Source organism: Strix aluco, chromosome 14, assembly GCF_031877795.1.
Source record: "Strix aluco isolate bStrAlu1 chromosome 14, bStrAlu1.hap1, whole genome shotgun sequence".
Classification (NCBI taxonomy): domain Eukaryota; kingdom Metazoa; phylum Chordata; class Aves; order Strigiformes; family Strigidae; genus Strix; species Strix aluco.
In genome coordinates this window covers 23,894,805-23,901,440 of record NC_133944.1, presented here as the reverse complement: position 1 = coordinate 23,901,440, position 6,636 = coordinate 23,894,805, and the positions used below count along the sequence as shown (strand labels likewise).

The window sequence follows — 6,636 nt, the reverse complement described above, 5'->3', positions numbered from 1 at the left end:
TTGATTTGCCAGGGCTACCCTGGCCCTTTGCTCTGCGGCGGAGCCCGGCCGCTGCCCCGGCGCCAGGGCAGGCGGGCTCCGGCTGCAGCAGGGTGCTCTTTGGGCAGCCCCTGGCAGCCCTCTGCGTGGAGGATGGCACACTGCTCCGGCCCATCCAGGTCAGCCAGCCTGTCCAGGGAGTCCCCAGCCCTCCCTCCGCAGGCTCTGGAGGGGCAGCAGGTGTCCCCAGGACCTCCGGGGATGGGGCACTGGGCTCTTCACCCCCATCACGGAGCCAGCTCTGGGTCAGTGCTCTGGTCACCACCACTGGAAGGCGGCTCCTCGGCCACGCAACTGTCCTCCTGCCTCTCCTGCAGGAGCTGCTGGCTATGCTGCAGCAGGAAGGACTGCCGACGGAGGGGATATTCCGCAGAGCCACCAGCGGGACAGCGCTTCAGGAGCTGCGGGAGGCCTTGGACTGCGGCGCAGACGTCAACTTGGGAAGCCAGCCCGCGCTGCTGCTGGCCGCCATCCTGAAGGTGAGCGCTTCTGCCCTGCGGCTGGAGGAGCTCCTGGCTGGCCCAGAGTGTTCAGAGGCTCACCTGGAGCCCTGGGCCTTGCAGGACTTCCTCCGGAGCATCCCCTGCAAGCTCCTCGAGACCGACCTCTACGAGGACTGGATGGCGGCGATGCAGAAGGCCAGCAGGGAGGAGAAGATCTGGGAGCTGAGAGCGTAAGTGTGGGCAGCAGCCTGACCGTTGAGCAGGAGCCCTGACCACTGGCCCAGAGCACCTGGAAAGCTGCGCTGGCTCCCACTGGCCTCGGGCGAGTCTGGGGAACACTGTGGGCAACATCTGCTTTATTAGCGCCATGTTCCTGTTCCCCCAGGGTGGCCGAGAAGTTGCCTGTGGCCAACCTCCTCCTCCTGAAGCAGCTGCTGTCCCTCCTCCGGCACATCGGCCACCACGCAGCCACCAGCAGGATGGGCTGCAGCAACCTGGCCGTCTGCGTTGGGCCGAACCTGCTGAGCCCAGCCCTCACGGACCTCCTCCCGCTGGAGGCCATGCTGGAGGTGACCCACAAGATACGCGTCCCCACCCGCCGGGGCAGCCTTCCCGGCCCACCAGCGCTTGGCTGCGCAGAGAGCTCTGCAGGCCTCCTCCCGCCAGCAAATGCTGTCGGGGTGGCTGCCTGGAGGAGCAGCCCCACAGCCACAGCCTCTGGGCAGGAGCAGGGGGCAGGGGTGGGAAAGGCTGCTTGGTCCCTTGTCAGGCAGCGGGATTGAGACCCACGGTTTGATGTGTGCAGGTGAATGTGCTGGTGGAGTTTCTGGTGGAGAACTGCAGGGAGCTCTTTGAGGAGGAAGCGGGCAGCCTTTCCAGCCCAGCAGACAAGGAGCTGCCAGCCCCCCTGGAGAGATTCAGAGGTGAGAGGGGGGACTGAGGGTTGGCACTGACTGGGGCTTGGGACACCAGAAACCTCCGTGTTGCTTCTGACAGGGCTGAGCATCGAGTGTTGTCCTCTCAGCCCCGCTTGTCCTGTGGCCTCTCTTTGGCCACTGCTCTCCAAACATGAATGTTTTCCTCTGCAGGATGAGCTGAAGCCTGCAGACAGGGCATCGGAGGGCTGACCACAGAAGTGTAGGGCTTCAGGTGGGGGTTGCTTTAGCTCTGTTTGCTTCCAAGAAGTCACCATGTTGCATATGCTTTTGCTTTCTAGACCTGAGTTTGGAAGAGAAAAGTGTCCCTGCAAGCAGAGAAGACACAGAGCACCAGGAAAAAGCCTTTCTGGATGCATCCGCCTCTCCACTGGATGTCCTCAGCTGGGGGGAACACAGAGCTGCATTCTGAAAAGGGAGAGGTACGTCAGCTCCCCAAACACGGTGACAGCGTGTCTGGTGTAGGAGGGGAGTTGCTGCTGTGCCTCTGCCTGGCAGTAGAGCTGGTGTGGGTTTGGGTTATTCCTCCACCCCTTGGGATGATACATAGCAAGGGAAATCGGCAAGGTTGTGTCTCAAATGCACTCAGCAGATGTTTAATCAGCCAAAGGCCCACAAAAAGACAGAGGGGAGTAGTTGTCAACTTCAGGGGGGTTTTGCTCAGGCCCTACTTTGTCAGAACTTCCTCAGGCCTGTTTGGGGGTCAGCAGGGGGACTGTGTGAACTGTGGCTGATGCAAACCAGCCCAAGGCATCTCCTCTGGAGAGCTCAGGTCCCAATTTAGCAGAGTCGCTTACCACTCCAGGTCACCCCTTGCCACATGCCAACTGTGACATTTCTGGTTTAGTCATTGCCAGCTTTGCCTCCAGCCACCCCCGAGAGCATGGCAGACTCTCTGAGGTGCCCAGAACAACTGACGAGGGTTTCAGAGGAAAGAAGGTAAAATGAGCTCGCTTTGGTTAAAATCAGAACTGACTCCAGTGGGTCGTGGCTTTCCCTATCTAACCCCACTGTGGGATGGAAAGGTTTGCAGGCTCTTCCCAGGACAAAGAGAAGAGAAGAAGCCAAAAGAGAAGAGAGGCCTGAGGAGAAGAGAGCGAAAGCTGCCCGGAAAAGAAGAGGAGGAAGAGAGAAGGTGCTTCTGGGGACGGACCACTGCAAAGACACCGGCAGGTGCAGCAGGTCGGGCAGCCCAGGTGCGTGCCGGGCTCTCTGCCCATCTTTCACACCTCTCCACACTCCTCTCCGTCAGCCCAACGTGCTGGCGAGGGACAGCGAGGGATGGTGCTGCGTGGGGTCTGGATGGATGGATGGAAACTGGCTGGATGGCTGGGCCCAAAGAGTTGTGGTGAACGGAGTTAAATCCAGGTCGTGGCCGGTCACGAGTGGTGTCCCCCAGGGCTTGGTTTTGGGGCCACTCCTGTTTAACATCTTTACTGATGACCTAGACGAGGGGATCGAGTGCACCCTCAGTCAGTTTGCAGATGACACCAAGTTGGGTGGGAGTGTTGATCTGCTCGAGGGTAGGGAGGCTCTGCAGAGAGACCTGGACAGTCTGGAGCGATGGGCTGAGGCCAACTGTATGAGCTTCAATAAGGCCAAATGCCGGGTGCTGCACTTGGGCCACAACAACCCCCAGCAGCGCTACAGGCTTGGGGAGGAGTGGCTGGAGAGCTGCCAGTCAGAGAGGGACCTGGGGGTGTTGATTGACAGCCGGCTGAACATGAGCCAGCAGTGTGCCCAGGTGGCCAAGAAGGCCAATGGCATCCTGGCTTGTATCAGAAATAGCGTGGCCAGCAGGGACAGGGAAGTGATCTTACCCCTGTGCTCGGCCCTGGTGAGGCCGCACCTCGATGAGTGGGTTCAGTTTTGGGCCCCTCACTACAAAAAGGACATTGAATGACTTGAGCGTGTCCAGAGAAGGGCAACGAAGCTGGTGCAGGGTCTGGAGCACAGGTCTGATGGGGAGCCGCTGAGAGAACTGGGGGGGTTTAGTCTGGAGAAGAGGAGGCTGAGGGGAGACCTCATCGCCCTCTACAACTCCCTGACAGGAGGGTGCAGAGAGGGGGGATGAGTCTCTTGAGCCAAGTAACAAGCGCCAGGACAAGAGGGAATGGCCTCAAGCTGCGCCAGGGCAGGGTCAGACTGGCTCTTAGGAAGGATTTCTTTGCAGAAGGGGCTGTTGGGCGTTGGAATGGGCTGCCCAGGGCAGGGGGGGAGTCCCCATCCCTGGAGGGGTTGAAGAGTCGGCTTGACCCAGCGCTGAGGGATCTGGTGGAGTTGAGAACGGTCAGTGTGAGGTTCGTAGTTGGACTGGAGGAGCTTCAAGGTCTTTTCCAACCTAGACGATTCTGTGATTCTGTGATTCTGTCCCCACCAGGCACCTCTGCAAGGAGCCTGTCCCTGCCTCCTTGGTCCATTCCCGTGCTCGGTGTCCTGATGCTGTCTGTGCTCCAGGCCGAGCCAGCCCCAGCCCTGCAGCCCCTCCTCACAGGGCGAGTGCTCCAGCCCCACTGTCCCGGTGGCCTCCCCTCAACTCCTTTGTTTTATCAATGTACCTTCTGCCTGGGGCCCCAGACAGGACACAGCCCTCAGATGAAGCCTGACGCGTGATAAGCAGAGGACTCTTCTCCAGCCCCCAGTTCTCTGGACCATCCCTTTGGCCTTTGCTGAAGGCAGGTCTGTGTGATTAATGGCCCTTTTCCCGCCCTTGACAATCTGCCCCAACCTCCATGACCTTTCAAAGACGATAGAGAGCATCATTACAGGACACCAGCCAGATCCCAGCGCACTGTTGGACACATCGACGTATGGGTCGAGTTCTCACAAGTGACCCTTGACTCAGCCCTCAGCCACGGCTGATCCTTCTCCTTCCCTTGAACCTTGTTCAGTCACAGCCCCACCTGTGTCTGGTGTCACTAATCACCAGCCCTTTCAGCAGTGCACCCACATTTTCCTTGTTCACCCTTTTATTGCTGATATAGTTGTAGAAGCTCTTTGTGTTGCCCTTGACATCCCTTGAATCTCTTAGCTCCAGCTGAGCTTTGGCTTGAATGACACCAGCCCTACACGCCCAGGCAACTTTTCTAAGTTCCTTCTTTGCACTCTGTCCCTGCTCCCACCCCTGTGTGCTGCATATTTGCGCTGGAGTTTTGCCACGATGTCCCTTTTAGCCAAGTCCTAACAGACCTGCTTGTCTGCCTTCCCAGCAGGCTGGACCCTTCTTCTGCCTGGAGGATGCTCTCCTTAATGGTCTGCTAGCTCTCCTCAGCTCCTGCACCTTCCAGAGCAGCCTGCCATGGATCCCACCTGCCTGCTCCCCCTGCCTAAGCCCAACCCTGCTCACCTGAACTCTAGGCATTGTACTTTCCTAAATGATTTTTATTTTCTCTTCTTCTTATTCCAGCTTTGTTGTGCATGTTCCTGTAGGACTCATTCAGCAGGTTCTTTCCTGAAAGGGGTTTTTTTTTTAATTGTCCCTGTGGCTTTTTTTAGACTGTAGTGCATTTAGGTGGAAAATTCCTTCTGCTCTTTGTGTGAATATACCTAATTCAAGGGAAGCACAACTCTCTTTTTTTGGAAATTAGGGTAAACCCGGAAAAAAAAAGAAATAAACGATAAATGAGCAACTCTCCACAAATCTCTGACAGTGTGAACTGTGTTTCTGCCATAACCAGGGCATTTTCTGTGCAAACTGTGCCTCTGCTTTCAAGCTTCCTAACATGAATTACTGACGGCTTCGTCTCATCTGCCGGGCTTCAGCTATGTCTTCTCTAGACAACTTGTGCTTGCAATGGAACAGGTACAAGGCATAGAAGAGTCGCTCGTTTCTAAGTTCAAGGAATAGGGGAACGGTTACATTTTCCACCTGCACAAGTGCCAGTGCCAGCCAGGCCCCTACACAGGCAAGCGCCATGGAGACAGGCAGCCCACTGTCACGTCACTGTGAGGTGGGCTGTGACGTCAGCGAGCGATGGAATGTGACCTCACGTCCCTCTCTGCAAGCTCTGCCTGCGCCTGGCCCAGTCTGGCTCCTGCCTGGACTCCTGCCGAGCGTGTCTGCGAGGTCTGGAGAGTCGAGCGAGGCTGCTCCGGGTGCTGGGTGGTGCTTTGGGGGCTGCTGTCAGCAGCTCTCAGTGCCCATCCCGGAGCCATCCCCTGTGTTTCCCCGGCCCTGCCTGGGTCAGGCAGCCGGGCACCGACGGGTGTGCTTGCGGCAGCGGAGGTGAGCTGTGCGGGGGAGCGTCCCCCCGGGGCGGGCGAAGGGGCTTGGGGAGCCAGAGGGTGTCCTTTGCCAGGGGCCTGGGCATTTCTTCCTCCCCTTGCTGGGATGACGAGTGACCGGGGCCTTTCTTCATTTTGCAGCGTGTGAGGCCAGCGAGGGGGAGCAGCTCCTCATCCTCAGCTCTCCCCAACCTGCCGCAACAAGCCAACATGGCTGCAGGGAGAGAGTGGAGCTGCCCCATCTGTGGAGATACCCAAGATGGCGTCACTTATGCGACCCCCTGTCTCCACCAGTTCTGCCTGGGCTGCATTGTGCGGTGGGCCAAGAGGAAAGCGTCGTGCCCCCTTTGCAGGCAGACTGTCCAGTCCATCATCTACTCTGTGCGGTCAGAGGAAGATTTTCTGGAGATGACTTTCAGTCAGCGCCCCTCCCCTCCATCGGTTGCTGGCCACCAGGACGAGCAGCGGGCTGCGGACCCAGTGCCCGTGGGTGGCTTTCTGCCCCATGTCTGGGCGGGCCTTTTCCGGGACTGCACGGAGATCCTGGAGCCCCTGATGCCCTGGCTGAGGCAGCAGCTCCTGGAGATGTACGGGGAGCGCTGGTGGGCGGTGGATGTGGCACAGGCCACCGTTGTTGCACATCTGTGCCGCTACGGGCCGGACGAGGAGGCCTTGGTGCGGGAGCTGCAGCCCTTCCTGCAGCACTGGACAGTGACTTTTGTGCGCCGGCTGGTCGCCTTCGTCGCAGAGCACTGCAGGGAGCACTTCATGTGGCTGATGGAGCTTTTGGACCCCCAGGCTGTCGAGGAGCAGGAGCACAGCCCCGCGTCCACCCCTGGCCCCGCCGCCGCCCCGGGGGACACTCCTGCCCCCGACCCCAGAGCGCAGGAGGAGCCCCGTGAGGAGCTGGGGCAGGCGGTGGCAGGTCCCTCCGCTGCTGGCCAGGGCAGGGACTGCTCACCCGGGGGACCCCGGCGCCGCCCCAAGAGGAGGGC

The 6,636-nt window shown here is 59.3% G+C and overlaps 1 long non-coding RNA gene across 1 annotated transcript; it reads left to right on the top strand.

Moving 5' to 3' along the window:
* The first annotated feature begins 391 nt into the window (after nt 1-391).
* Nucleotides 392-998, top strand: LOC141929756 (uncharacterized). Its single transcript, XR_012625093.1, has 3 exons — nt 392-518; nt 603-712; nt 868-998. It is a non-coding gene; the product is annotated as an uncharacterized LOC141929756 (long non-coding RNA).
* Nucleotides 999-6,636: the final 5,638 nt, after the last annotated feature.